Genomic DNA, 6,617 nt, shown 5'->3' on the forward strand with positions numbered 1-6,617 from the left:
GCCTGCCAGTTACCCTCATCAGCTTTATAAATCTATATCCATCCCTCAGTATGCGAGACGGAAAAGATTATTTAATTTCAATTTCAGATTTCTTTCGGTTTGAAACCCAGTCTTAATGATACAATGTTATTTAATCAGATTGGTTTGGTTATTCATTTCCCCTCTTGTGTTTCTTTTTTTGAAGTGATCCTTCACATACGTATTTGTTTATCCTTTGAAGGTGAAATCATTGTTATGAATGTGTCTTTAATCTCACAGAAATATGGATTTCAGCACCAGGAGCAGCTTTTGTTCAGCAAAGTATGAGCTTTGCTTGCTTGGTGGTTTTCTTTCCATCTCACAACCAGTTTGGTGGCATCTTACAGGCATTAACTGTGCATTAAGTCCATGTGCTAAATCCCTGTGAAATTTCAGTTGAAACATCAAAACCCCATTTGGGACCTAAGGTCCAGAATCTCAGAGGTATTTAGGCATTTCTGCAATTCAGCAGCAAAAAGAGCTACCGTGGCTCTTGGGTGTAAAACAGTAGAGTACTGGACGAGAGCAGTATAATTAAGAACTTTAGTACTTATATCAGAACTTTATTTTTGCCCCTAGTGGTATTGATAGGGCGGAGGGGACCTCCTCAATAACACTTCCCAAATAATAAACTAGTTGCAGTCTTGTGGTTCTTTGTTCCGTTGTGTTTGCAATTAGATGAAGTTTTGTTTTTCGTTTTTAAAGCACGTTAGATTCCTTTTCCGTTATCATAGTATAATGGAGAGTTAGGGTTATTATGCTGCTGTTACTTTGCATTTCTTTTGAATGTTACCTTAGCTGTTAATTTTTTTGATTTTATAATGATTGGCTTGGAGATTATGAATTGGAGATAATTACAACATGTCAGCAATGCTGTTTACCCTAAATTAGTGATGAATACTCTCAGCCATAACTCATTTTAATATAACTGGGTGTGGATGTATGATATTAGAAAGAAAAACCTCTGCTTCAAATTTTAAAAAGCATAGTTTATGCAAGATTTAACAGGCTATGATGTTAAATGGGTATATTCTCCTCCATGCCTCAAACTACTATTTTCAAAGCTTTACAGCAGAGGTTTTTTTCCCTTTTTAGAAAGGTCTTCCAACTTACAGAAAGCTTGAGATCAGCAGGACTGTGGTCTGGAGTGCTGGAAGCATTTAGCCACAGGTTGGTCTGCAAAATAGCAACAGTCTTGTTTGAAAACGTATGGGTACTGTGGTTGGCCACTGGATTTTCCTGTGTTCGCTGCAGGTGGTCTTTTCGCTCTGTGTATCTTAGAAGGACAAAGGTGCGAGTGTGCTGATCTGTTTGCTGTATATCGCACGTTCCACTTGCAGATAAACGGCAAACACATCTCCCTTCTTCTGGAGGTATAACAATGGGAGCAATAGTGAAGGCCTTGAGTGATGACAGATAAGTTTCATGAAAGGACCTTTTAGCAATAGTGTTTTCGTGAGTGAAGGATTTCTTTCTCAAGTAATTTGGTTTGATAAAGGAGGAATCGCCTTTTCTCAGTGCACAGTATGCAGGATTCATCCAGGCAGCTCCTAGCCTGCTGAGAATGCATTGGTGCAGGCATGTCCTATCCTGTTTTGTAAAAGATGGTATGATTTTGTGTTTTCCACATGTATGTGAACTGACTTTATACATCAGTTCTTGCCTGTCCCTTGGGGCACCTTTTTTATTGGTAAGTGGCATCTAAAACACAAAAAGTATTTTGTTAAATTCAGTCTGGTGGATTTTATTTTGTGTCTAGGAAAAAGATGAGCCCCTTCATCATTGTTTCGTGTGATGTTTTTATGTCATCTCTGTTTATTAACTGTTCATTTAAATTGTTGTTGGCAACAAGCATAATGTTACTGCAGACTTAAGAAAAGGCCTTTGAATTGGTGCCACATGACAGTCTTATAAGAAAACTGGAGAAATGTGGGATAGATAGAATTACTGTTAAGTGGATACCTACTTGGCTTGAAAAATACAGGCAGAGAGCAACTGAATGGATCAATATCAGAATGGCAGGGGGGTTCAGGTGAGGTCCCATAGAGGCCTCTTCTAAGCTTGGTGATGTTTAATTTTTTTTAATGACTTGGATACAGGAATAGAGAGCTTCCTGGTCAAGTCTGCAGTTGCCACATACAGTTCTAGGAATGGTTACAAATACTTTGGAGTTGAGAGTAGAATGCAAAAGGATCTGGATAGATTGGAGAGCTGGCCACTGGACAACAAAATACAGCTCAGCAAGGGACACATGGAAGGTGCATCATTTGAGAGGGAGGAGAACTTGTATGCACAAATACAGAATTAAAATTGGCTTGGTGGCAGTATTATTGAGAAGGGCCCTGGGGGGTTTGATCCTGAAGTGGGAGCAGTGCCTGAATGGGGAGAACTGACCTCGACTCTAAGCATTAGCATGTTTTACTTATCTTTAAGCAACAATTCAGACATCAGTCATTTGTGTTTCGGCTCTGGTACCCTTTATACACTGCACTTATTTGAAATTAACTTGAGGGTTATTTACCATAAGATTTTCACTCCAAACAATAGTCTGCGAGGGGAAGTCTTGATTTAAATGTACGTGCAAATTGATTCCACGTATGGCTCCACTGACTTGGATTTGGATTTAAAGTTTTATCTAGTGAAATTGAATATAGGGCTTCCAAGGTGAAAGCGTTATAAATACATTCATCTCTGTTCCTGCAAGACCCCCTAACCACCTGCCCTACTGCTGCTGCTTTCCCTATGGCAGCAATGGAGGGGACGAATTTTAGATGACCCTCCAATAATTAAATCCTATAGATGGAAAATTATACGTTTATTAGAAAGTATACAAATTTATAATTTTCCATGTGTAGAATCTAATTATTAGATGGTGGTCATCTTGAATCTGAAGTCATCTGGGATTCGGGTAAATACAGTATTTACTCCTGGCATGAGTTATTCTTTTGATATGCCAACTTTTGAATCTTACCATAGCTGGTAAACGTGTTCTGTAAACATATAATGTGCATTATGCTCCATGCAGCTGCTTCAGCTTGTACAAAACAGGGCTTCATCTGGGCCTGTCTAGCCTAGGTTTGAAATACTGTTCAGATGCACTTAAATTGCAACGTGGTTGTTCCCTAACCAAGTTGCAAGTCTAATTTGTGAATAGGTTCCTTGACCCAGGTGTATTTTTGGCATACACAGCATCTTAACAGTTTCTTTATTTTCAGTAGGTTTTCTTTTTAAAATGTCTATAGTGTATTGTATTATAATTCTTGTATTCCTGTTGTGATTAAGTGACTGGTGTAAGTATACCCGTTTTAGCTGATAGAGCCACCTCGCCGGATGAAATCAGACAAACGTTCTGACCGACTTGGAGAACTTGCCTCTCGTTTGCTTCGGTTTAAGAGAAGTCGGCCTAAGCAGAACAAGCAGCGGCCTAGCAGCGTGGCTGGATGCTGGCGGGGAAGGGGCAGCGGTGTCTTGCGGGTGCTGCCATACTGCCAGCCTGATCATGGTTGTGTGGCTGCTGGCAGCAGTTGTTTTTTTCCAGGCATGCCCCCAATCTGGCACCCAGGGGCTTACCCTGGTCACCCCTCCCTAGTTACACCACTGAAAACAAAACTATGGTTTATTAAAGAAAGTTTCTCTGAAGTGAAGAAACTTTTGCAGTGGCTGGCTGGAAGAGGCTCCTTTGTTTCTTTGTTGCTTGTCCTTTGGCTTAAATAGTTCTGCCTCTCTGGTTTATACTCCTCCCCGGTATTCAAACCAAGCGGTTATTACTCCTACCAACCACTGTTTTGCTAAGCTAAAAAATGCCAACCGCTTCTAGCCTCCACTATCTGATAGGGTCTTCGTTCTCCTGATTGTCCTAGGGCATTTCTCTGCAGCTTCTCCAGTTAAATTTATCTTTCTCAAACATGAGTGACCAGAAATGTACAGAATATTCCAGGTACAGTGTCTTGTACAATTGCATTAATGCTTTCCTATCTCTACTGAAAATACCTTGTCTGATATACCCTAAGGTTGCATTTGCCTCTTTCACAGCTGCACCAGACTGATGGCTCACAGTCATCCTCTGATCATCAGGTCTTTATCCTCTTCAGTCATTCTTAACTGATGAGCTCCCACGTTATAGCAGAAAGTCATGGTGTGCGTAAGTGTCATCTCATTTCTGTTATTCTAGTCCTTTAGGTTATTTTCTAATTCTTCTTGATGATGCATCCCAGCTTTGCGAGGGAGCAGATTTTAAGGTCATTAATAAAAATATGAAATAAGATGGTTCCATGGAGAACTCCACTATTTTTTCCCTCTAGCCTGATGCTCCCTCTTTAAACAGTTTTGTCATTTCCCTTTTAGCTGGTTTCCTTCTAAGTGCTTGCACTGACCTTCTTCATCCTAACGGGGAATTCACTTCACGCAGTCCACCTTGTAGCCGTATGCCTGCAGTGCACTGGGATTGCACTCAGACTTTCCACATCCAGCAGAAACAAAGTTCCTTGAGGGCCTCCTTCGCCTTTGCCTTCTGATTAAGGGCACAGCTCCGTTTGTGGGCCCTTGTGTTGGTGTCATGGATTTTGTGCCGTCTCCCCCTTAGCCACTGTCAGAAAGCTCCTTTCACCACCTTGTGATAGGACTGCCCTCTGTAGAATAGCGGTGGAGCTAAAGCCACACCACAAGCTTGGTCCTAAGGCAGGTTTGGACTTTTGACGGAACCAATCGCATGTTTTTCCAGTCTTCTTCCTGAAACCACGTTTTACAGCCAGGAGAGGACAGACAGCATGCCCTGGATGTATCCAGTGGTTTGGGGTAATTGCCTTAAAAGGACTGAGCCAAGCCATCTTTTTGAAGGACTCCCTTAGTGGATCGTGCAGTAAATTGCCAGGTGTAGTCTTCTGGTTGGCAAGTCTGTCTTGCTGAATGTGAAGAAATGGCCCTCCAAAATATAGGCTTCTTCTGTTGGTCGTTTAATGTTTCTGAGATCTGCAGGAGTCACAATGTGCTGTCTTTTTTGAAGCATTATACCTTACTTGGGACAGGTGCCAAATTCAGGAGAGCAGTATTTCCACCTGTGTTTGGTTCAGCTAATACCCTTCCCTCCCACCATGTAGAGAGGATACTTACTTATCTTACAGGACCTGTAGTTCTCTGAGATGCTGTGGCACCCTCTGTCCTCACTGCTCAGTCTTCAGTGACTTCTTGCTTTGGACTGTGAGAGAAGTGCGGAAGGGTCGCAGCCCGCCTGTCCTCCTCGTTACGATCTCTCACGGGAGCCTGAGGAGGCGGAGGGTCCAACTGTGACCCTGAGGGACTTAACTGTTCTGGTACCTCCTGCACACAGCTAAAGCATGCCTGAGGTGGGATCCACATCAGGATATCTAATGGTCAGAGACTAGACCTAGCAGAAATGATTAACGAAGTCTTTACCTAGCTAATTAACTGTGTCGTGTCACTAGCACCCATTAGCTGGACTAGCTCAGGATGCATCCTACTACTGTTACTGAGATGGGAATAGTGACCTTCGTGGAATATAGTCGCTACCCATACCAGGTGACGTGCTGCTGCTGCTTGTTGGTCTTAAAATGTCTGGACAATGCATGTGCTCAGAACCTGAACTGTATAGAGTTTAGAAGTCCGATTTGATCTGATTTGAATTTCTAGGGTGGAGTTCTGTGAAACTCGGTCATTTTTTATACTGTAATAAAGTTAATTTCAATGGAATTAAATCAGAATGAAATCAAAGTACATCAAAATAGCAGTTGTTGCTTTATTACAGATTTGCAATATTACAAAGATATTCTGATAATATATTAAAACCCTACTTTCATTTATATACAACACATGCTACATCAAATGTCAGTTTAATGCATATCGTACATTTTGTAAAGAAACAATGAGGTAATAAGGGGAAAAAGCATACGCGCACATACATACTCAGTGAAAACCTCACAGGCTTATTATCAAGCACATTGAACTGTTTTATCATACATTCTTTCACTAAATGTTATGGTTTTCATGGTAGTTTCTAATTTGCAACGTGTGCTATATAATCAACTCTAGAAACCTACCTCAGCAGAATACTAAAATTTCCAAGTCGGTCATTTATAAATATAGGTGAATAACTTTGTGCAATACATTGGCAAACAGTATACTGGTAGGAATTGTAACATATGGCAAATATAATTGTTCTTGGTTACAAATAGTTACTTTCTAGAATGTTCATCTAGTGGCTAGAGACACTAACTAGGTGCTGTTTCAATATCTGCCATTTGCCTGCAAAGCTGGATAGCCACTTCAATTTGTGTCCAGCTGTTTTCTGATTGTCGTGGCTACACAATAGGTAATGACTTAGGTTTGGTTGACTTAGGTAATGAATTAAATGACTCAAATTTAATTTAAAAAAAATATAGGGCACCTATACATGTGCAGGGAGGCTGTTCCAACACACTGTAATTACAGCGTGTCATGTGTATCGGTGTCCCCACGCTGAAAAATGGCAGCTGGGGCACTTTAACTAAAACTCATTCAGTGAAGCGCCCCCGGCACCGTTTTTCAGCATGGCGAGACTGCTACGCATGATGCTCCAGGCACTTTATTTAGAGCAGCTCTTGGAA

General features: G+C 41.1%; 1 protein-coding gene across 1 annotated transcript in view; it reads left to right on the forward strand.

The window, feature by feature from the left end:
* Positions 1–6,617, forward strand: part of RALGPS1 (Ral GEF with PH domain and SH3 binding motif 1) — a 203,037-nt gene that overhangs the window by 71,057 nt on the left and 125,363 nt on the right. The gene's annotated exons all lie outside the window — the stretch shown is intronic.

This window comes from Alligator sinensis, unplaced genomic scaffold, assembly GCF_000455745.1.
Source record: "Alligator sinensis unplaced genomic scaffold, ASM45574v1 scaffold611_2, whole genome shotgun sequence".
NCBI lineage: Eukaryota > Metazoa > Chordata > Crocodylia > Alligatoridae > Alligator > Alligator sinensis.